Source organism: Euprymna scolopes, chromosome 46, assembly GCF_053919585.1.
Source record: "Euprymna scolopes isolate OS-2025 chromosome 46, ASM5391958v1, whole genome shotgun sequence".
NCBI lineage: Eukaryota > Metazoa > Mollusca > Cephalopoda > Sepiida > Sepiolidae > Euprymna > Euprymna scolopes.
Genome location: NC_136527.1, coordinates 37,856,615 through 37,883,477, shown reverse-complemented (window position 1 = coordinate 37,883,477; position 26,863 = coordinate 37,856,615).

Here is a 26,863-nt window from a genome sequence, read left to right as displayed (position 1 = left end):
TATAATGGTTCCTTACTGAATTTCTATGGTCAATACCAATCAAAATAAATAATGGATCACACTTATAAAAAAAGTAAAATAATATCAGTTTTTTACACAACTTTCAAAATACCTGGATTAAACAACTTTCCAGAAGGGTCTTACCAACTGAAATAAATTATGAAAGAAATTAGAGATATAATACTCAGATTTTATTTAAATGCTGCATATATGATTTAATTTGCATAACGTGTATGATGCTCATGTGAGAAAATCAGCAGCAGTTTTAGAATAGCTGACTAGTGAAAATATGAGAAGCCGCCATCTTAGTACATATGCAAAGCGTGTGCACACTGATGTCACGGGAAGGAGAAGAGAAAAAGACAGAAATAAGAACACATGATGAGAGACGACAGCAATCAGACGTGTTTTGACTCATATGCAGTAAAAAATGTGTTGCATGGTTGAAAAAGTGGAAACCCAGGTGGGGAAAATGATACAGAAAAGGGACATTTCTGACAGGCATGTGCAACGCGGGAGTGATACTTTTAAAAACAGCGAAGTTCGTTGTTGGAAATTACTGGAATAGTTTTTTTTTGTATCCACCTAAAAAAGGCTAAATCATATTTTAATGTCCTTCCTTCGTATTTTGTTCCTGCGATGGTATCAATGTGCAGGAGCGAGTTTTTTAATCACATTATTTCATTTGTAATAATTAAAACTATTCAGTTATTTTTATACAAAAGTTTTTTAATCATTTTTATTTTATTTGTGATAATTAAAACTATTCAGTTATTTTTATACAAAAGCAGTTCCTCAAGGCTATATGGAAATCATTATTTCTATAGCAAAAGTACCGACACGTCACGGTTTGAGATTTTGAATATTTCGTTTGTAAGTTGTGATGATTGCAGCTAGAAGTCAACTATGACAATTAATGTCTCCAAAATACGAAATAGTTTAATTTTATGTTGCCTTTACTTTTCAAAACAAAATTAAAGTGTACTATCACAATCCGGTAAGTAAATATTCGATAAGTATTATTTTTACAATGTTTGCACAATAAATAACACTCAAGATGAGAACAGTAGTCTTAAGAATTTCAGGCAGGCCAACAAAACAAATAAAAAAAATTATCACGCCTGTAATATATGTGAATACATGTTTGTTTCTAAAAGTCCTATGTTCCTTTCGTTTTATTACCATTTAACACTATAACATTTAAGAATCATGATTATTTTTTTAATTCATTAATTTTTAAGGTTTGTTGCTTTGGTCAACGTCTAGATTTCCCCCCCCCCAAAAAAAAAACTCTTTACAATGACAACTTTTACAAGTTTTCGAGGGTGATGAAAGCATATATATGCTTCAATAATGGTGACGAGAAATAGTTTTCATGATATGAAAAATGTACTTTTTCAAAATGTGAGGAATCACATTTGAATATAAATTATACGTAAAACGAGGACCAACTTTATGGTCACCTACGTAGGGGCTTACTTTTTGCCTTTGTTTTTTGGGCAAAAAGTATTTTTGGCTTTTTTTTCTCTCAATAAAGCCACGAGGATATTTAAGAACAAAAATAAAGTATAATCTCTATACAGATACGTGTCATTCCTTATGTTTTCAGTGGTGACCATTTTTATTTGCAAGTGCGCACATATATTTGCCACAAACAAGTAGTTTTCCAAATAATTAGCAATGTAATTCCTTATGTTATCGGTGGTGGCCAATTCTGTATGTGCAAGTGAATACTGAATTGGCCACCACTGATAACAAACAATTGCATTGTTTAATATCCAGATACTTTCTTGTTTGTACCAAATTTAAATGTGATATTCGTTGTCAGCATACCCGAAAACCTATCGAAGTTGTAATGTTAAAGATGATTGTTAAGGTGGAAAGTAAATAACAATTTACCAAATCGGCTTTCAGGCAGGCCAACAAAACAAATAAAAAAATTATCACGTGGCCAGAAAGTGGGTGCTTATTTTACACTAGCGGGGCTACCCAGCGTTGCTTGGGATCATATAAACTATTACAAAATTGAAGTTGATTTTGAACATATCTGTTATTCTTAGGATAGAGGAATTTTTAATGTCCATGTATTATTTCCTATTTCGAGCAAAAGAATTTTTACCTACCTAGAACATGTATGAAATAATTGTACCCTCCATAGGATAGGTAATTTACAGCATGTATATGAAATAATTTTACCTTTGTGAGGACGGGTTATGTACAACACATATTTAAATAAGTTTTCCTATCATCAGACGGGAAATTTAAATACATATATGAAACAATTTAATGTACGCTCGACAGGTATTGTACAACATATATGAAATAATTTCACTTCCCACCAAGGCAACCATAATTTAAAAAAAAATTGAAGTCATTTTTAGATGGATCGTTATGATTTCCAAATTAATACATAAATACATTGCCTCGGTTAATGATTAGACAACTGATATTCATAAAAAAATTCTAATGGCTCCAAGCCCTGTCTGAAGCGATTATTATAAAACATATCTTTTCAGTGGCATATCTTATCTGGAACGATTTCCATAAGACATTTCAAGAGGCTTTGTGCCTTGTCTGGAGCGATTTCAATAAAAGCTTTCAAGTGGCTTCATGCTTTGTTTAGAGTAATTTCAAGAAAAACTTCCAAGTGGCTTCATGCCTTGAATGGAGCGATTTTTAAAAACATTGCAATTGGCTTCATGAGAAATTTCCAGTAGCTTTCTGCTTTGTCTAGAGCGATTTCCATAAAAAAAAGTCTACAGGCTTTTTACCTTGTCTGGAGCACTTCCCATAAAACATTTCAAGTTGCTTCATGTCTTGTCTGGAGCGAATTTCACAAAAAATTAAGTGGCTTTATGCCTTGTCTTGAGCGAATTTCATATAACATTTTCATGCTGTGTCTGGAGCGATTCTTATATAAAATTTCTAGTACCTGAATTGTCTGAAGCGATTTCCATAACAAAATTTTAGTGCCTTCTTGTGTCTGGAGCGATTCCCATCAAACATTTCAAGTTGCTTCATGCCATGTCTGGAACGATTTTAATAAAAAATACTTTTAAGTGGTTTCATGACTTGTGTGGAGCGATTTCCATATAAAAAAACATTTCAAGTCGCTTTATGCCTTGTCTGGAGCAATTTCCATAAAAACATATCAAGTGGTTTCATGCCTTGTCTGGATCGATTTTCATAAATTTCATTCAATCACTGGCGACGCTGGGCCTTCTGCTAGTATATATTTCAATCAGTCTCATTTAATATATTAAATGACGTTATTATTTCAGCACGGCCAGTATTCCGTATGTTAGTTTCTTAATTAACAACTTGTTAGGTGAAAGTACAGAATAGTTTTAAAAATACCTTCCTCTCCTCGTATTAAGAATGGCATTCTAAATAATGTTAATACTTCAGCACAGTTCGTATTCCATATGTCAAATTTTTACTTCTAATATTGTTAGGTGAAAGTACTCAATAGTTTACAAAGATACCTTCCTTTCTCCATATTATGACTGGCTTTCTAAAGAATGTTATTATTTCAGCACGGTCTGTATCCCACATGCTATTTTTTCATTTAAATTCTTAGGTTTAAGTACAGAATAGTTAAAAAAAAATACGCTCACCATATTAAGGATGCCTTTCTAAATAATAATGCTATTATTTCAGCATGGTTCGTATTCTGTGTGACATTTTTTTATTTAATAAATTCTTAAAGGACAATACAGATTAGTTAAAAATATACTCTCCCCATATTAAGAATGGCTTTCTAAATAATAACGTCACTATTGCAGCGCACTCCTTATTACGTACGTCATTTTTTTTATTTAAGTTGGTAGGTGAAAGTACATAATAGTTAAAAACATATGCTCCTCATATTAAGAATGGTTATCTAAATAATAACCGTATTATTTCAGCACGGTCCGTAATCCATATTTCAGTTTTTTATTTATTAAATTGTAAGAATAGTTAAAGACACACGCTTCCCATATAAGGAATGGCTCTCTAAATATTAACGTTATTATTTCAAATCCATATGAAAGCATAGAATATTTAAAAGATACATTCCCCATATTAAAAATTGCTTTCTAAATAATTTTATTACTTCAGCACGGTTCTGATTCCATATGCCAGTTTTTTTTATTTATTAAATTGTTAGGTTAAAGTACAGAATTATTAAAAACATACACTCCACATATTAAGAATGCCTTTCTAAATAATAACGTTAATATTTCAGCATGCTCCGTATTTCGAATGTCAGTTTTATTTTTATAAAATTGGTAGGTGAAAGCATAGAATAGTTAAAAGACACTCTCCTCATATTAAAAATGGCTTTTTAAAAGAATGTAATTACTTCAGCACGGTTCCTATTCAATATTTCAGTTTTTTAATTATTATATTGTTATGTGGAAGTACAGAATAGTTTAAACATATCTTCCCCATATTAAGAATGGCTTTCTAATAATAGCGCTATTATTTAAGCACGGTCTGTAATATGCATGTCAGTTTTTTATTTATTAAATTGTTAGGTGAACGTATAGAATAGTTAAAAACATATGCCTCCCATATAAAAATGATTTTCTTAATAATAGCATTGAGACTCAAGACTTTGTATTTTGTATGAAATTAGATTGAGAAATGGATACTTATTGTTGACATGAAAACAATAATAAAACAAAAATAGAGATAAACATGAAAGGAATCTACCTGGCTTTTTCTAAGCAGTTCAGAGATCTCACCCCCCCATTTGTTTTTCAAGGAGGAAATAATGCCTTGTAAAAAAAAACTACTTGGTTACTTGGCTAAGATTAAAGTGTAGTATCTGTTCTGATGCTCTGCTTCACTTTTTTTTCAGTTGGTGGAGAAGTTCTTCATGACTGAGACAATTATTTTAAATTGTTAGGAGAAAATAAAGGATAGTAAAAAAATACCCTCCGCTCCCCATATAAAGAATGGCTTTCTAAATAATAACATTATTACTTCAACACAGTTCGTATTCCGTATACATGTTTCTTATTTAATAAATTGTTAGATGAAAGTACAGAATAGTTAAAAAATATCTTCCCTCGACATATTAAGAATGGCTTCCTAAATAATATTATTTCAGCACAGTCCGTATTCCGTGTGTTATTTTCCATCCCCTCTGCCTTACAAATATATTTGAAATAAAATAAATATGAAATCTTAAAAAGAAGAAATATAGGTGTCTTTGTACTGACAAATTCAAAACCGTGAGTAAAATGTACATATTATTTCATTTTTTAATACAAACACATAAAAAAAAGGAGTTGTCATCAGCTAAAATCAAGTCAAAATATCTAGCATTCCAGTTTAATATTGTTTTCTGTATTGTGTGCATGAACGCAAATAATGTCGGCTAGTGGTTAATGTACATTTTATAAGTGTAAATTCTGCCAATGTCTACATGTTATTCATGTATGTAAACAAAGATATAACTCACTATAAACCATCCTTGGTGCATTAATATTATTTCCTGGGAATCTCAGTGTTATGTGACCAGTAGTTTAAGGGTTTACCTGTTAGAAATTACACACATATACTATTTTATTTATATAGATAAGTATGTAAGGTTTCACAGCAGCATTTCTAAGATAGGTTGTTGTAGGGATTACATGATAGTAATGTATGGTATATAAGTCATTTCAAACTGTTCTTCCGGTTAATGTTCCCAGGACTTGCTGCTACATTGAATGCTCAATTTTTTTCCCGTATGTGTTTTCATGAGTCAACAAACTTGACAAGAACCACATACTTCACAAGAATATGGCTTCTCTCCTGTATGTGTTTTCCTACAATTCAACAATGTTTACTTCCAAGGAAAATAAGAACCACATACTTAACAAAAATGTGGTTTGTCTCCCGTATGTGTTTTCATATGATTCAACAAAGTTGATTTCTGTGCAAAAGAAGAACCACATATTTCACAAGAATGTGGTTTTTCTCCCGTATGTGTTTTTATATGAGTAAACAAATTTGATTTCTGTGCAAAAGAAGAACCACATATTTCACAAGAATGTGGTTTTTCTCCCGTATGTGTTTTCATATGACGCAACAAATGTGACTTCTGTGCAAAACCTGAAGCACATACTTCACAATAATGTGGTTTCTCTCCTGTATGTGTTTTCACATGAGTCAAAAAAGTTGACTTCCATGCAAAAGAAGAACCACATACTTCACAAGAATGTGGTTTCTCTCCCGTATGTGTTTTCATATGATCCAAGAAAGTTGATTTATGTGCAAATGAAGAACCACATACTTCACAAGAATGTGGTTTCTCTCCCGTATGTGTTTTCATATGAGCCAAAAAACTTGACTTCCATGCAAATGAAGAACCACATACTTCACAGGAATTAGGTTTCTCTCCAGTATGTGTTTTCATATGACTCAACAAACAAGACTTCCATGCAAAAGAAGAACCACATACTTCACAAGAATGTGGTTTCTCTCCCGTATGTGTTTTCATATGACTCAACAAACATGACTTCCATGCAAAAGAAGAACCACATACTTCACAAGAATGTGGTTTCTCTCCCGTATGTGTTTTCATATGAGCCAAAAAACTTGACTTCCATGCAAAAGAAGACCCACAAACTTCACAGGAATGAGGTTTCTCTCCCGTATGTGTTTTCATATGACTCAACAAATTTGACTTCGTTGCAAAAGAAGAACCACATACTTCACAAGAATGTGGTTTCTCTCCCATATGTATTTTCATATGAGTAAAAAAACTTGACTTCCATGCAAAAGAAGAACCACAAACTTCACAGGAATGAGGTTTCTCTCCCGTATGTGTTGTCATATGACCCAACAAATGTGACTTCCTTGCAAAAGAAGAACCACATACTTCACAAGAATGTGGTTTCTCTCCCGTATGTGTTTTCATATGATTCAACAAAGTTAATTTATGTGCAAATAAAGAACCACATACTTCACAAGAATGTGGTTTCTCTCCCGTATGTGTTTTCATATGTCTCAACAAACTTGACTTCTGCGCAAAAGAACAACCACATACTTCACAAGAATGTGGTTTCTCTCTCGTATGTGTTGTCATATGACTCAACAAATATGACTTCCTTGCAAAAGAAGAACCACATACTTCACAAGAATGTGGTTTCTCTCCCGTATGTGTTTTCATATGATTCAACAAAGTTAATTTATGTGCAAATGAAGAACCACATACTTCACAAGAATGTGGTTTCTCTCCCATATGTGTTTTCATATGCCGCAACAAATGTGACTTCCATGCAAAAGAAGAACCACATACTTCACAAGAATGTGGTTTCTCTCCCATATGTGTTTTCATATGATTCAATAAAGTTAACTTCCTTGCAAAAGAAGAACCACATATTTCACAAGAATGTAGTTTATCTCCCATGTTTGATTGCATTCCACAAAAAGTATATTGAGTTGAGTATATGAGAATAAGCACGCTAATAATTCTAAAAATTTATTTGAAGGAATTAAAACTGTTACATCACCAAGGAAGAAAAGTTCTTCTGATCTCTTCATAAATTTCTTTTCAGTGTTGCAAATTCTGAAAATATACAATAAATTTGAAAAAATAAAATTTTTGTGATAAAATTTTATTTTTATTAAAATATATATAGCGTCCTATGTAATTTGAAGTAGCATCCTATGTAATTTGAAATTTTATTTTCAATATCACTAAAGATTTAAACTTCAGCATTCAGGAGTATTTAACTTACAACTTATTTTTAGCAAGTACTCTAACCATAGCACTTTTTAAGGATAGATTTTAAACTCTTCTAACTTAATGTTACCAATACTACAATATAAAAGGTTGTGGAAAAATGTTATTTAAAAATCTGCAGTTTTTTTTAAATTAGGCTTTTTACACATGATCAAAATTATAAGACCAAGGGTTTAAATTCTTAGATTTATGGTACTTCTAATGTTTTTAGTTCAGTTAGAGATTAGCAATCACTGTGTAAAGGGTTTACCATGCCTAAACCAAGAAAACTCACCGAAGTTGACTGCCCTCGAATTCTAGGATTCCATAAGCAAAGTTTGTCACAGCGAGTGATAGCAGTTAAGGTATATCGCAGTGCAACTGTTATTGTCAACTTTCTAAAGAACATTGAGCATTATGGAAAAGCAAAATCCTTTGGTATGCCCCCAAAATTTCTCCTGCATTTAGTAGGAAAATCATAAAGGTTGTTATGAATGACAGAGGACTTTCTTCTAGTAAAATTAAGTCGGTTACAGATGCTGATTACAGTCCAATCAGACGACACTTACAACAAAAAGGCATGGTAAATAAAAAGTGTAAACAAATTCCTCTAATGCTTCCACGTCACAAAGTGGAACGCTTAGGATTTGGTTGTGAATACCAAATCTGGGACGTTGAGAAGTGGAAGACAGTCTTGTTTTCTTATGAGAAAAATTCAATTTAGATGGTCCTTATGAGTCACAGCGATATTGACATGACAAAAACATGTCCTTTGAAATTTTTTCCACACATCATAGTGGTAGAGGGTCCATAATGGTATGAGGTGGCTTTTCTTACAGATGGTAAGATGGAACTCCAGATGGTGCAGGGTCGTCAGACAACAGCTGGTTATATTAGCGTGCTACAAAAAGCATCTTTGATGATGGAGGGACATCGTTTATGTGGAGATGGATGGTTATTCCAAGAGGTTAATGCTGCAGTCAACAATGCAAGACGGACCTTGAGCTTGTGAGTCGATCTCTTGGGACATCTTTCATGCTCATCAGACTTGAACCCAATGGAAAATGTTTAAGGATGGATGAAAAAAGAGGTTTATCGAAACGGCAAACAATATTCAAGAAAAATGAACTTCGTGAAGCCATCTTCAGAAACTGGAACAGGATCCCTTGCACCTTAATGGAAATCCTTATTTTTAACATGCCCCCAACATTTTTGAAGTCATCAAAAGCAGTGGAGGTAGAACTCATTATTAAGTTTTATTGTTGAATGTTTTCATACACTTTTTGTACACTTTTTTACAATTTAATAGAATTTTTGTCTCTGGTCTTATAATTTTGATCATGTGTAAAAAGCCTAATTTCATAAAATGTAAATTTTTTAAAAAATCTTTAGAGTGTAGCTTTTTGTTTCCATAACCTTGTAGTATCGGAAGAGTTTATGGAAACTTTTTACTGCTTATTACTATATTATTTATAATTAATTGTTCCCATATCGTGTTAAATATTATACTAGGCTTAGTAATTGATCATCACCCAGAATATATATCGATTCCTTAAGCCAGATTACTCTTTATTGTTCTTCTCCATTTATAATTTTTATTTCATCCCATAAGGGTAGATGGTTTGCCTTTTAAATCATATATTCTGCCATAACTGGTTTTTCAATCTCTTCAATGTTTTTTTAATCTTACTGTAAGTGAGTGACATGGATTACATTTGTATAACTTTCAACATTTACATGGAATCTCTTTGTCATGATTTTTCCAAAAACCATTTGACATGCACTCTTTAATACTAACCTGACGTTTTAAAAATTACAAATTCTTTCATTTTTTCTACCTCATTTTAATATGTATTGTTATTAGTATATTGTCATTAGTATGTATTGATTTTGCTCGGTGTTTTTGGGAAACAGACAGTTCTTTACATTATATAGATTGTGAGGATTAAAGTGTTATACTGGCTACATAATAAAAGTTATATAGAGTGTTATTAGAGTCTTTTAATGATGTAAACCCCATGTGGCATGAGATGACTTGGAAAATAAGAGACAAGGGTTTGATTTGGAGTGGTATTATTATTTTGTTCTTTCGTCAGTAGCACTTTGTTGTTATAATGGAGTAGTAACTATTTTAAAATTTTGTGCAGGGATTGACTTCACTATTGAAAAAAAAGGCAGTGGTGTCAGTAACAATATAAATAAGAGGGAAATCTCTTTATAGGAAAATAGTGCTGTTGGGAAATAAAAGAGACAGTGGAAAAAAGGAGGTGGATTATTGATACCTTGTGGTATTTCAGGGTGACCGGAGTAGTGGATGAGGAAAAATGTCAGAAGGCCCTAGCAAAAGTTAAATGGAAGATCTGGCTCGACATAAGGAAGGAGTATGAAGAAAATCCCATCGAGGTTTTTCACATGAGACAGTGGATTCTAGTTGAGGCTATGGGTCCAGCCAGTCCCCAAAGATATGAAGACATAAAAGAGGAGTAAGTGAGACTAGTACATGAAGTAAAGAGAAGTAAATAGGCAGGTAGATAATTAGATATTAGTTATTGTGGCGAGCTGGGCCATATACAGAGATTCTGCAGGAACCATATCCAAGGAAACAAGGGCGCTCCATTTCTGTGATGCCTTATCAACGGAACAAGGGCATCAATGCATATAGTTGGTAATATAAGCGCATCAAATTCCTTTTCAATAAGAATTCAGGGAAAGAATTATAGAGCTCTGATGAATAAGGGAGCAGAGGTGTCAGTAATACATTTTTAAAGCACTCAGACAGAGACATAACTATGCGAAAAAACATTAGTTTAAGAACAGATAATGGGTGCCAATTAATTGTAGAAGGGATCCGTCGATTAAGATTAGGAATAGGAAGTCAGTCTATCCACGAGGACTTCTTTGTTACAGAGAATCTCAGTACAAGTGTCATACTATACCACAACTAAAGAAAAATGGGTTAGGATGTACTTTGATTTAGAGGCAATAAGACTATTTGATGAGTATATCGCTCTGGAAGATGATGTCTATATTACATCAATAGTTCAGTTAGCACAGAAAATTACATAAAAACACCAGCATCTACATACATACTTGAGAGGGAGCTGCAAAATAACTAAGTGTAGTGTGACTGGTAACATTATCGAGATTACCATGAATGATGGACAAAAGAGAAAAAAATTTGAAGGGAATAAAAATACCTCAAGAATTCAAGTTGGAAGTTGATATGTTGTTGAAGTAGAATAGAGATTCTTCTTGGACAGAACGGATACACTGGAGAAGCATATCAATACTGGAAGGCATGAACTCATACTGAGACGCCCGTATTGAAAACCACTAAAGCAATAAAAGTTGGTAGACTTACAGAATAGACGAAATGATGCGGACAGGTGTGATTGAGACATTGAATAGCCCGTGAAGTGTTCTATTAGTGTTAGTAGAAAAGATTTTGTGTGTATTTTTGGGCTTTAAACAAAGTCACAAAGAAGTATGCCTGAGCATTACTGGTCATTGACGATATACTAGCCTTGCTCGGGCCAGCAAAATATTTCTGAAAAATAGATATAAAGTCAGGGTAATAGCAGCTTAAATTAAGTAAGGACAATAAAATAAAAGCTGTGTTCACCTGCCACCAGGGTTTATTTCAGTTTAATCTAATGCCACTCAGACTTGCAAATGTATCCAAGGTCTTCCGGAATTAATGTCCATAGTTATACAGGTACAGCAAGATTATACATTACCGTATTTGGATGATATTTTAAGATTCTCAGATACGAACATATAAATAGGGTACTAGCCAGTTTATGCAATTTATTTAATTTTCTCAGATACGATGGAAAGTCATTTAGATCACATAGATAGGGTACAAGCCAGTTTACATAAGCACAACCTCAGGTTAAAAGCCATAATGTGTGAGATTTCTAGGAGAGAAGTACAGTATCCGTGGTTCAAAGTAAGTGAACAGGGTATAACAAAGTCAAATCGATAAAATTAGAGATTTCTTCAATATAACGTCATATCATCAATGATTTATCAAAAGATTTTGTGAGACAAGTGAGCCGTTAGTTTACTTGATGAGGAAATATGAAAGGTTCCAATGGGACAACACATGCTAGTTTGCCTTTAATGTTTGCCTAAAAACGAAGTTTGCAGATATGGTTATATTGGTGTATTTTGATCATGAAAAGGACAACCGGCTGTACACAGATGCATCCAATCATGTATTTGGGAAATATCTGTCGCAAAGTGTCATATGATCAAAGGAAGAGCAAAGAGGCTGAAAAAACAATTTTCTAGTTATCACATAAAGTTAATGATAAAATCGAATCATTTGGAGCCAAAACATTTTGTGTCATATAAAAGGGTTGAGTGTTCATCAGTATCGCCTGAATGTTCTATGATATCGAGTGTAGATTCAAGAGGCAGATAGGGAAATTTTTAGATTTAAAGATGCGGATGAAGAATGGTAAATCATCTATAATGGAACAAAAATAATTCATAGTGAAAGACGAGATCATGTCGAAACTCAACGACAAACTATTGATAAGGTTATATGTACCGTCGCATCATAGAAAAAGACTGTTTGTGAAGTATGATGACAATAATGGTCACATGGCATGGAAAAGATATTTCACGCCAATAAGTAAAAGTATTTCGTCCATGTTCATTTAAGGAGGTGAATGATTACGTAGGCAAATATATTTCATGCCAAACCAGAAACCTGAGAAAGCAACAACTACAAATGTAGAAGTGTGATTTGCCTCGTTTTCCTTTCGCAAAACTGATATTGGATATTTTCAGGCCCTACCCTACACTTTCAGGTAACTAGTACATAGTGACGTTCATCGATATGTATAGTGCTTGGCTGGAGACTTTTGTGATCCCTAATAAGAAGGCAGAAATGGTGGTGCATCTGTTGTTGGATAAGATTTTCCCACTATTCAAGGTACAACTCCAGTTGTTAACAGACAATGGGTCAAAAAATGTTAACAAAGTGATGAAGAAGGCATGGGAAGACCTCAACATACACCACGTGACCACATCATTTTATTTCCCCTAAAGTAACAGAAAATAGAAAGATTTCATAGGATGATGTATGACATTTTAGCGAACAATGAACAGTCATGGCATTTATACATAAACCAAATGTTGGCGACTGTCAGATTCCATGTGAGCGAAATAATGAAATTCTCACCATACTTCTTGGTCTACAACAGAGACGTGATCCTGCCATTGGATAATATATCAATGCCTTGTAGAGTATACTATGGGGACGAGCAACACGAGATCGCTCTAAAAGAGATGCATCGATCTTTTACTTTAGTAAGGGATAACATTCAGGAAGCTAGGAAAAAACTGGTAGATAACTCTGATAAGAAAACAAAGTCAATGGATTTTAAGATTGAAGATCTGGTTTATTATGTTAGAAAACATATTATGTGGTTATATAAGATTAAGTAGCATTTGATGGGCTCCATGACAAACGTGCATGTGTAACATCTGTGGACAACGTCAATCAAGGAATGGGAAATTCCCAGCATGGAAAGACCGTTATGAAAGACCGTATGAGTTGGATAGCAATTCAGGCATAGTACAGGCTGTTATCTTAATATGGAGGAGTTAACATCAACAACAAAGATCGGATCAGAAATCTGATGTACCAATGATGAAGATGAGAGTCATAACACAGAGCATAACGTCGAAAATTGCATATATTTTAGACACGAATTATCCCCTATTTTCATCAAATATGATATTAGGATCCATTTGAAAAGGCCTAAAGTAGGTTCAGTGTTTGGAAGTGGTTAGGGTTAGATGTCAAAGACGATATTAGGATCCGTTCAGAAAGGCCTAAAGTAGGTTCAGTGTTTGGAAGTGGGGAAGAGGAACAAGTGAGATGGAATTGTTTAGGTTGGGTAAGATCTATTTTCTGTTTTTAAAAGAATATTCCTTTCTCGGGTTCGTTCCATGCATGATTAAAAAAAGTAATTGAAAGTGATTATGAGAAAGACAAAAGAAATTAATTTTTAAGTTGACACAAAAAGAAAGCAATTGGACAAGTTTGGACTCATCTGCAGTGGTCAAAACATGGAAAGGAAGGTGATGAAAAAGACACATGCATGAAAGGGCATTTTTGAGAAACATGTTCGACACCGAAGTTATATTTTGAAACACAGTAAAGTGCATTGTTGGAAATTACTGGAATAAATTCTTGTGTATCCACTTAAAAAATGCTGAGTCATATTTCAATGTCTTTCCTTTTTTGTTTCTGCGATAGTACCAGAAAATGTACAGGTCTGGGTTTTGAAATGTAATAACACTGTTCCAGTGTAAGAGCCACATTAAATACTTTCATCTCTATAAATGATCAGTGAAATTCGAAACCAAGATCCCAGTGACTGTGGCAGTTGCTTTATTACTGAGCCATAACCAAAAGCATCACCTCAAGTCTAGGTGGAAACCATTATTTCTATAGCAGCAGCACCGACACCTGACGGTTTGAGATTTTGAATTTTTGGTTTATAAGCCGTGCTGATTGCTGCTAGCAGTCAACTTCCTTTCTAGTTTACCAAATAAAAGGCCATTTCTAAGGCAAGTTGAGCAGATGACAACATTCATAAAACGATTAAACATTGGCAATCCTCTCTTCCATTCCAGCTCTTTGACTGACAACACACTGAATGGTGATTCTACTAACTAATTTCCCTGTTTCATTGGCATAGAAATGGCGACAGTCTGCATTGCACAATTGACCATCAACAATAAAACCATCAGTTTTGCCATTTTATCTTTTCTTTCCTTTATTTTTTGTTACACTACCAACTCTTCGAAGTACACACACACATGCTAGCCAAGTCAGTTGCACACATGGACCCATTCTACAGCCAATCCTTTTATTCTTTTTTACATTTTTACTAACGAATAAAATTAATAAAATTGTTTTTTAAAGTTAGAATGAGACTTTGTCTTTCTATACTACAATCCTTTTAGCAGATAAATATAAATTAGCAAATTATGGTTAAACCAATAATTTCTCGGGAAAATTCGATACAATGCTATCAAAAACTTCCAACTTTAAAACTTAAAACTGTTGTCAAAACATCACACTCCAAAACTCGATACTCTATTGTAAAAACTTCCAACTCAAAATACAAAATAGTTTGATTTTATATCATCTCACTTTTCAAAACGGAATTAAAGTTAATGTGTACTATCACAATCCGGTAAGTAAATATGAAATTTCCATTATTGCAAGGAAAAACAAAAAACAATTTAATGTTCAACAAAATAAAAAATAATTACACACACATGCTAGTTAATTACAATTTTCCCTACACAAATTGAGAACATCCACTTATGAAAGCCTCATTAATAATAACTCTAAACTTTTCATCTATCACATTTATTCTTAAACTAACAATTTCTCGGGTGAATTTGATACAGATGTCAAAAACTTCCAACTAAAACTTGAAACTGTTGTCAAAACATCACACTCCAAAACTCAACACTCTATTGTAAAACCTTCCAACTCAAAAACTCAACACTCTTTCAAGTTAACTTGCACATGACCACGTTAATAGCATCCTTTATCCAACTTGTTCTCCTGTTTGTTTCACAAACGTTTTTATTCACCATTTCATTTGCATAGAAATAGTGAGTCTGTATTGCACAAGTGGCCATCTGTTAGAGAATAACAAGGCAGAAGCAGAAAATTATCTGTTTTTCTAATTATCTCTGTATCTATCTATCTGTCTATATAGTTACCTATCTAGTGATGAGTTGACAACAAAGATTTGAAGTCATTTTCGATGACATGTTTTGTGTTCCAGTTTGTGCAAGCATAACTGAAGTTAGATTAGAGACGCCGAAAAAGACAGATAGGATTAAATGGGTCACCCTTGTGAAGGAGACGTCTCAAAATGGAAGCAAAGAAGAAATCTCCAATCCAAAGATATAAAACCCTACACCGTCTTGGGTCCTGTCTTGAAGCGTTCCTTTAAACAGATTCGAGCTCCCCAAGGACGTATGACAAACCTATCATAATTAGCAGAAACAGGTATGACGTCATGTTATGTTATATATGTATATATGTTGACATGCAAGCACACAGCAACACCTAGAAGAATCATGGGCATCTACAATAGACATTAAAGATCTGATGACAATAGTCCGTTACACAACAAACACAACATACATAGTAACGCGTCAACAATAAAACTATTTTAACCTTTCCTTTTTTGTTATACAACTAACACTTTTTTTTTTTTTTTTTTTTTTTTTACAAAGGCATCACCACATTATCAAGGCCCAGAGGCCACTCAAGGATAAGGGTTAAAGAGTGTACAGTAGAAGTTGGTCAATATAGTAATCATTAGTAATGAAAATTTGGTAAATTTAATAACTTATATGGAACGGCTCATCAAGAACTTATTTACCTTAGACTTGAACACAACCATATTGTAGTCAGCCGGAAAGCAGGAAAACGGAAGACAATTCCACAGGCGTGAAGTTCTAAGAAAGAAGCTTTGTTCATGGAATCTATGTTTAGGTTTAGGCACAGATAAAGAGTGGGGGAAATTATTGATAGTGTTTACAGCTAGACGAGTGTTTCTTGTGAAAGTTTGACGAGGGGGGACCATAGATTGAAGCTCAGTTGAACACTTTCCATGAAAATAACGATACATCAGAGACAAACTCGCAACATCTCTTCTGTGAGATAGAGGTTGTAAGGAGGAGAAAAGGACATCTCCTACGAGGCTACGAAGTCTATTTTGAACTCTATCAAGGCAGGACAAGTCCTTTCTAGCAGCTCCTGCCCAGATGTGGCAACAGTATTCCATCCTTGGACGTACCTGGCTCTTATATAGATAGAGAATAGCATCAGCAGTGAGATATCTACTGGATCGATAGAAAGATCCCACCATTTTTCCAGCGGCCTTGGCAACAGATTTGATATACGTGTTCCATTTAAGATCAGGAGTAATGGTCAAGCCCAGAAGCTTGTCAAAACTTGAGGCCTCCTGAAGACGAGAGCCATTCATTTCAATTGATGACAAATGTGGATTAAAATGTTGATGATGTAAAGAGAGAAGCTTGGTTTTAGATGCATTAAAAGTAACCAGCCACTCCTTTCCCCATTGTACTACATGCTCAAGATCAGAGGAGAGAGAATTGGAGAGTACTTGCTCGTTTACTGTCTTAGATGTGGTACCATAAATAGTAGTGTCGTCAGCATAAATGTCTACAAATGATGTAAGGATATGATTTGGAAGATCATTAATGTAGATCAGGAAAAGAGTTGGGCCCAGGATGGATCCCTGAGAGACACCGGCATTAATACTGTGAGCTTCTGATTTTTGCCCCTCAACTACTACTCTTATGAACCGTTCAAGCACATGCTAGCCAAGTAAGTTATGATTTTCCTTACACAAATTCAGAACATCCACTTATGAAAGCCCCATTAATAATAACTCCAAGCTTTTCATCTATCACAGTTAATTGCTTGATCTGATGACAATAGTCCATTACATAAAAAACACAAACATACATAGTAACACGTCAACAATAAAACCAACATCCACCTATGAAAGCCCCATTAATTATAACTCCAACCTTTTCATCTATCACAGTTAATGTTCAACAAAAAACAAAATATTTTAATTTTGTGTTGTCTTCACTTTTCAAAACAGAATTAAAGTTAAAGTGTATTATCATAACTCCAACCTTTTCATCTATCACAGTTAATGTTTCATAAAATACAAAATAGTTTGATTTTATGTCATCATCACTTTTCAAAACGTTAAAGGGTACTATCACAATCCAGTAAGTAAATATGAAATTTCCATTATTGCGATGAAAAACAAAAACAAGTTTTCAACATGTAAAAAATGTAAAGAAAGAAAAATGTTATTGGTATGTATCATTTGGACTATTGTTTTCATCTTAAATGTTATTTTTACAATTTTTGCACAATAAATAACACTCAAGATGAGAACAGTAGTCTTAATAATCTAAATAAGACAAAGAATCATTCCTCATCTAAAGAAATTCAGAACCGTAATATTGTAATTTGTTTAAAAATCATGATTATTTTTTTAATTTAATCAAAGTTATTTGTAAGGTTTGTTGAATGTATTTTTGAAAGAACTTAAAAATACATAATAAGTTTCTTTAATTATCAGCATTCTTTAAACAAACGAACAGAAAATTTAACTGCATTTCCAGATAAATTAACAGGAAAACTCAACAAGAATAGAAACATTTAATTTTAAAAAATGAGAAAACAATAACTGCATTAGTTAATTTGTGAAATTTGGCTAAAAAAAGTCGATGTTTCCAAAATGGGGGGTCGATTTACTAGAGTGTTGTATTAGAAACAGAGTACACCTAAAAATAGTAAATATTGAATTCATTTTTATATAATCTGGTAGATTACTGAGTATTAGACTTCGTTGAAAAAAAGATAAAATAAAAAAAGATGACAAAAAACATACACAGTGGGAGGGTATTGCTTTCATACGTGCATCGAGCATTTTTTTTTACTTTAAACATATGAATCAGTAAAAAACATATAAATTGAAAAAATTGAAAAAAGAAAATTTATAAATAAATAGGTTGTTTTGGTCCACATCTAAAATCTTTGCAATCCTCAAAAAATATTTTACAATGACGACTTTTTAAGGTTTTCAGGAGTTCTAAAACCGAATATATACATTAAAAGTGGCGCAGAGAAATAGTTTTCATGATATAAAAAATTACTTTTTCAAAAAGTGGGGGATAACTTTTCATTTTAATTTTATGTAAAATGAGCACCTACTTTATGGCCACCTAGTAAAGCGGGCATTTTTTGTTTTTGTTTCTTGTCGGGTTTTTTTCTGATTTCATGTTTCGATAAAGAAAAAAAAACAAGAAAAATGTTATCAATCCTGTACGTGAAAACGCATACAGAATTGGCCACCACTGATAACATAAAGAATTACGTATTAACCTTTTTTTATGTTTAAGTCAGTATTGAAAACAAAATCTGATAGATTAGTGACCATTCGATAATAATCCGATGAAAAAAAGATGAAAATAAAAAAATACACATACGTGCGACGTGCGCCATGTAGTAATACTTACGTTTTTGTTTTATAATCTGCTTTCGATTAACTTTATCTGCTTTTATAAAGGAAACGATTTTTTCAAATGTGATTGACTTTACAAGCTCAACTTAACATTCAAGATGACGAACGGAAGAGCAAGTTCGCAGAAAACAAAATTGAAGAGGATAAATTATTTCGAAATAGAGCCGATCTATTTGGTGAATATCACGGATAAAATTATTATTTTATTTAACATTTTAATATTTACATGAGAGAGAACAGATTACAAGTTTAATTTTTTTTTTATTAATTCTCTAATTCCTTGCACGTGCAATTCAAGGGCTGGCACTGATTTAAAGCCGCCTTTTCGTATCTTTATTTATTTATTTATTTATTTTAGATTCCTGAATTTTTTTAATTGTGTTTGAAACATTTAAGCCTAAAGTTAATCTGATGTTTGTGCAGTTTACCAAACTCATTAAAAATGAAGATATTGGTGAACATTAGTTTATCATATTTTTTTTTATATAGATTTCCTTTATCGTGTTAAATCTCTAATACATTGCACGTGCAATTTAATGGCGGGATCAGATAGATGAACATATTTTTGAAAGCTTATCATATTTTTTAATCGTGTTTTAAGGATTAAAGTTAATCGATAATATTGACTGGTTACTTAAATTCGGCTCAAGGAAATAATTTATCCCGAATTCTCCTAAGACAGCAAAACATCGAACCGGAAATGTAAATATGAATCGAAACGTTTAGTCTCCCCCCCCCCCATTTTCTCAGTTTTTTATTATCGAAATGAAACGAAACAGCTTTATTTGTTTTGTTGTTTTTGCTTTTTTGTCTCTTTCTTTTGTTTTATCGAAATGAAATTTGTTTTGTTTTCCTTTTATTTTATATTTTTATTTCATTTTTATTGCGAAAAAAAAGGGGCGGTTAATGATTGCTCACGAGAGGGAGAGCGGTGTGCATTTACCTTGCTTACTAACAAAAAGAGACTGCCTGTTTAAAGCTTTTTTTCAGAGGTCAGGTGACAATTAATCTCATGACCTTTTCGTTATTTAAAGGGAGATTCTTCTCAGTCGTCAAGTTTTTTTTTTCCAGATGAATTTGTGGCTGGTGCCGGAAAGCTATTCTTTGATTACCTAAGCTTTGCTGGCTAGCAATTTTTAACTGACTGTCACGTCGCGGAAGGGGGCAATTCTTCTGCAACTTAAGATAGGTGCACATTGCTTCCTTTCCTCGACTGAGCAGTCATTGGATTTTAAGGGAAAATTAATTTTTTTTCACATTATTAGTTTTTTTTTTGTGAGGGGGGGTCTTCTATATAAATAAAGGTTCCACCCTCAAATTTAAAATTACTACTACTAAAGTTTTTCTGGCTGCTGAAAACGAAAACAACGTTTAAAATTTCAGGAAACAAATATTTTTTCAGACATGAAAAAATTATCGTGTGAAAATGAGGGGATCACCTTTTTATATTAATTTAACGTAAAATAAGCACCCTCTTTACGGCCACTTTTTTTTTGGGGGGGGGACAATTTTTAAGGGAGTGTTTATTTGGTAATTGTGACCAACCAACCAGCAAAAATGAGCGCTTGGGCTTACAACAACGACCACTAGTTATAACAAAGAATTACATTGTTAAAAATATATATATACATGAACAAAAAAGTTGTAATGAAAAATGTGTTCCTGGCGGCGTCAGAAACTGAAAAATTCAAATTTAGAAGTTAAATAAATTTAGGACGAAGTAAAGAATAGATACCCTGTAGCAGACGACGACGCCTGGCGGTGCCAGGCGCACAATTCAACTAACACCGGTGATTCGACCTTGACATTGGCACAAGCACACGGCGTCGGTTGTTTGTAAACACGTCAAATAGCAAACATGCTAGAATATTCACCAGCATTTTTTTAAAAATATATTTACAAAACCTTTGAAGATTTAAAAGAAAAAGTATATATTTACAAAACATTTTTTAAAAAATAAGTAACAAAACGAACGTATTTAAATAAAAGATATTTAAATAAACGGGTGTCTCTTTCTGTTTCGGATTTTTGCGACCAAGATTGATTTTTATGTGCCGTGTTTTTTTTTGGGGGGGGGGGGTTCTGTGTGCGTTTTTAAGACAATTCAATATTTATTCTTTAAAACATTAACTTTAGCGACAATTAATATATTTTCAAAATAATACTTTTAAATATTACATTTTTACGAATATTCGCAAGCAAGATTTAAAAAAAAAAAAAAAAAGACGAGGTGTTTTTTTTTTTTTTCAATTAAATTATAAACTTTATTTTAACTTTCAACAAACTTTTACAGACATAAAAATAGACTTTATGGATATTTTATAATAATTTTTAAAAATATATTTAACGAAAAGTTTTTTTTTTATCATTTCATTGTTGAATAAAATTTCAAAGTAATAAATGGTGAAAAAAAATATCTCAAAAAGAAAAAACACCTTGTCTTTTTTTGTTGTTTTAAATAAAACTTTAATTTTAAAATTTCGATGTTTGAAAAACAGTCCATAATATATATTTCATTATAAAAGTTCTATTTTTGTTTGATAAAAAGAATAAAACAGTTAATAAATAATAAAAAAAAACAACAGTCCATTAAGTTCAAATAAAGACTGTTTGAATAAAACTTATAAAAAAAGGTTCATTCTATACGGTTTTGGCCATTTCTTTTTTGTGCATTTTTGATACAATTCAATATTTATTTACAGTGCGATGTATGCCGGTGGTCAGTGAAGGAGAAATCCTTTTAGGCCGAGGCAATTTTTATGCATAATAAAATCACAAGTATAAACAATTGAGATAAAAAAAGTATATTATTTTATTCACATCTTTTTATAACTTTTATTTTTATAAAGATGAAATGTAGTATCACAAGATAGAAATCTTTTTATAATTTTTATTTTAAAAAAAAACTGTCTGTAAAAGTTTGTTGAAAGTTCAAATAAAGTTTATAATTTAATTGAAAAAAAAAACACCTCGTCTTTATTTTTTTTAAATCTTGCTCGCGAATATTCGTAAAAATGTAATATTTAAAAATATTATTTTGAAAATATATTAATTGTCGCTGAAGTTAATGTTTTACAGAATTAATATTGAATTGTCTTAAAAACGCACACAGAACCCCCCAAAACACGGCACATAAAAATCAATCTTGGTTGCAAAAATCCAAAACAGAAAGAGACACCCGTTTATTTAAATATCTTTTATTTAAATACGTTCGTTTTGTTACTTATTTTAAAAAAATGTTTTGTAAATATATACTTTTTCTTTTAAATCTTCAAAGGTTTTGTAAATATATTTTTAAAAAAATGCTGGTGAATATTCGAGCATGTTTGCTATTTGACGTGTTTACAAACAACCGACGCCGTGTGCTTGTGCCAATGTCAAGGTCGAATCACCGGTGTTAGTTGAATTGTGCACCTGGCACCGCCAGGCGGTGTCGTCTGCTACAGGGTATCTATTCTTTACTTCGTCCTAAATTTATTGTAAAACATCCCTTGAAAGATAAATATGCGTTTTCTGGTACTATTTCAAAGATAATTAATAAAATAAAGTCTTAAGATATTTATTGGATTAAAAAAAAAAGAACATTGTTTTTACCAAAAAAAAAAAAAAAACATTGCTCGTAAAAAAAGACATTGTTTTTACAAAAAAGCTTAATTACTCCCCACCCCTCAAAGAAGTTCGTAACAGACCCAGCTTTGCATAATCAACACAAAAGATAACGCGTCGCTCATAAGTTCTACAAAATCCCCCCCCCCCAAAAAAATGTCAGGAAGTCCATTTTATTTTATAACTAGGGCTGTGACAAGAGAATATTTGTATGATTGTTTTGACTCTCGAGTATATATCCGACACAGTTAATCAATCGAGAACCACATCACTCTATTGTTGGAATTTTTTTTGTACCAATAATAGAGTATCCCCCCCCACTGTTTACATTTATTATTTTTTATCTGGTTCTTGTATTTGATGTTGTTGTATTTTGTATCCTGTATGATTCTTAGTTTCATACATTTTGTGTTTGTACGAAACTCCCTTTACTTTGAAGTGTGGAAACTTTCTCCACTGAAAGGTAGAGGTTAACAAGGATTTTGCAACAATGGTTTGTTGCGACCTGTGACTAGGTAAAAATTGTAGAACCTTGTTGGTCTGGTAATAAGGGTAACGATTCAATTTCCTTCAACTCCAATCCCAAACTGAAATCACAAGCAAAATTCAGGTCACTCCATCCCTCTTATAATCCAGTTAGCCAATCAAATAAGTTAAAGGTAACAACTACCAATATAAAAAGAGTCATCACCCACACAAAAGGTTTCTGCTGCCACTCTTCCTGAGAGTCGGAAGTAAGTGCTTCAAGTTTTCGGATCAAGTAAAGAATAGATACCTTGTAGCAGACGACGATGCCTGGCGGTGACAAGCGCACAATTCAACTAACACCGGTGATTCGACCTTGACATTGGCACAAGCACATGGCGTCGGGTGTTTGTAAACACGTCAAATAGCAAACATGCTCGAATATTCGCCAACAATTTTTTTTAAAAATATATTTACAAAACTTTTGAAGATTTAAAAGAAAAAAATATATATTTACAAAACATTTTTTTAAGTAAGTAATAAAACGAACGTATTTAAATAAATGTTTCGGATTTTTTCGACCCAGATTAATATTTATGCACCGTGTTTTTTTTTTGGGGGGGGGGGTATGTGCGTTTTTAAGACAATTTATTATTTTTTTTTATTACATTTTCATCCCAAACAAGGCGCATTGCCACTTTGGTGTAGGGGGATACTATCAGGGGCAACAACTACTGGGGTACTATGTTGGGATTTGGGCAGCAAGATGTCGGTTCACATTACACTTGAACTTCTGCATGTCAGTACAGTCGGGCAAGTACTAAGCAGTGGCCTGGGATGGAATTCCAGAGTTTAATTATTCTTTAAAACATTACCTTCAGCGGCAATTAATATATTTTTAAAATAATATTTTTAAATATTAAATTTGGACGAATATTCGCTAGCAAGATTTTTTAAAAAATAAAAGATATTTAAATAGATCAGTGTCCTTCTGGGTGCGTTTTTAATATATTTACAGAACTTTTTAATAACTGTTTTATTCTTTTTATCAAACAAAAATAGAACTTTTATAATGACATATATATATTATAGACTGTTTTTCAAACATCGAAATTTTAAAATTAAAGTTAGTTTTATTAAAAAAAAAAAGACGAGGTGTTTTGTTTTCAATTAAATTATAAACTTTATTGGAACTTTCAACAAACTTTTATAGACATCGAAAAATAGACTTTATAGATATTTTATAATAATTTTTTAAAAATATATTTAACAAAAAGTGTTTGTTTTTTATCATTTCATTGTTGAATAAAATTTAAAAGTGATAAATGGCGGAAAAAATATCTCGAAAAAACAAAACACCTCGTCTTTTTTTTTTAATAAAACTTTAATTTTAAAATTTCGATGTTTGAAAAACAGTTCATAATATATATTTCATTATAAAAGTTCTATTTTTGTTTGATAAAAAGAATAAAACAGTCAATAAATACAAAAATAAATAAAATAAAAACCCAGTCCATTAAGTTCAAATAAAGACTGAATAAAACTTATTAAAAAAAGGTTCATTCCATACGGGTTTGGACATTTTTTTTTCTGTGTACATTTTTAATACAATTCAATATATATTTAAAGTGCGATGTATGTCGGTGGTTAGTGAAGGGGAAATAATTATAGGCCGAGGCAATTTTTATGCATAATAAAATCACAAGTATAAACAATGGAGATTTTAAAATATATTTTATTCACATATCTTTTTATAACTTTTATTTTTATAAAGATGAATTCTAGATAGAAATCTTTGGTACTGGTCGCGATTTGAGTTCCCTGCCGAACACCATAAAAAAACACTGACTTCTCCCTACGCATGAGCAAAGGACATGTTTTAGTTGCCATAGTAACTAAACGATCATGAATTTTTATCGACTTTTTATAAGTTTTACTGTTTATGAATATTGAAATAAAAGAAATTACTACACATTTATTAATAATATCTCACTTTTATCGCCTTTGTTTTTAATCACTTTTATCGACTTTTTTTTACTGTTTTACTGTTTATGTGTCACTTTTATCGACTTTTTCTTTTCTTTTTTAAATAGCATTTTCTTTTAAAATGACGACGTTTTTACTGTTTATGAATATTAAAAGAAAAATAATTACTAAACATTTATTAATAAAAAAAATGGGTGCTAGTGCACTTATGATCCGCGCTATAGTTTAAATCGTATTTCTAAGTTTAATTAAAGTTTAATGTTGTTTTTTTTATTCAATTGTAAGGTTAAAGAAGAGAATAGGTACAAAACAAACTCCCCATGTTAAGAATGGCTTAACCTTACAATTGAATAAAAAAAACCATTAACTTTTAATGCATCTAAAACCAAGCTTCTCTCTTTACATCATCAACATTTTAATCCACATTTGTCATCAATTGAAATGAATGGCTCTCGTCTTCAGGATGCCTCAAGTTTTGACAAGCTTCTGGGCTTGACCATTACTCCTGATCTTAAATGGAACACGTATATCAAATCTGTTGCCAAGGCCGCTGGAAAAATGGTGGGATCTTTCTATCGATCCAGTAGATATCTCACTGCTGATGCTATTCTCTATCTATATAAGAGCCAGGTACGTCCAAGGATGGAATACTGTTGCCACATCTGGGCAGGAGCTGCTAGAAAGGACTTGTCCTGCCTTGATAGAGTTCAAAATAGACTTCGTAGCCTCGTAGGAGATGTCCTTTTCTCCTCCTTACAACCTCTATCTCACAGAAGAGATGTTGCGAGTTTGTCTCTGATGTATCGTTATTTTCATGGAAAGTGTTCAACTGAGTTTCAATCTATGGTCCCCCCTCGCCAAACTTTCACAAGAAACACTCGTCTAGCTGTAAACACTATCAATAATTTCCCCCACTCTTTATCTGTGCCTAAACCTAAACATAGATTCCATGAACAAAGCTTCTTTCTTAGAACTGCACGCCTGTGGAATTGTCTTCCGTTTTCCTGCTTTCCGGCTGACTACAATATGGTTGTGTTCAAGTCTAAGGTAAATAAGTTCTTGATGAGCCGTTCCATATAAGTTATTAAATTTACCAAATTTTCATTACTAATGATTACTATATTGAACAATTTCTACTGTACACTCTTTAACCCTTATCCTTGAGTGGCCTCTGGGCCTTGATAATGTGGTGATGCCTTTGTAAAAAAAAAAAAAAAAAAAAAAAAAACCTTAATTAAACTTAGAAATCGATTTAAACTATAGCGTGGATCATAAGTGCAGTGCACTAGCACCCATTTTTTTTTTATTAATAAATGTTTAGTAATTATTTTTCTTTTAATAAACAGTAAAAACGTCGTCATTTAAAAATAAAATGCTATTTAAAAAAAAGAAAAGGTCGATAAAAAGTGATAAAAAACAAAGGCGATAAATGTCCTTTGCTCATGCGTAGGGAGAAGTCAGTATTTTTTATGGTGTTCGGCAGGGAACTCAAATCGCGACCAGTACCAAATCTTTTTATAATTTTTATTTTTATTAAATAAAAACGCACTCAGAAAGACACCCATTTATTTAAATATCTTTTATTTAAAAAAAAATCTTGCTCGCGAATATTCGGCAAAAGTTTATATTTAAAAATATTATTTTTAAAATATATAAATTGTCGCTGAAATGTTTTAAAGAATAATTAAATAAATATTGAATTGTCTTAAAAACGCATACAGACCCCCCTCCGCCCCCCCCCCCAAAAAAAAAAACACACGGTACAAAAAAATCAATCTTGATCGAAAAAATCCGACACAGAAAGACACCCATTTATTTAAATATCTTTTATTTATTAAATACGTTCGTTTTGTTACTTAAAAAAAAATGTTTTGTAAATATACATTTTTTCATTTAAATCTTCAAAAGTTTTGTAAATATATTAAAAAGAAAAAAAATTGTTGGCGAATATTCGAGCATGTTTGCTATTTGACGTGTTTAA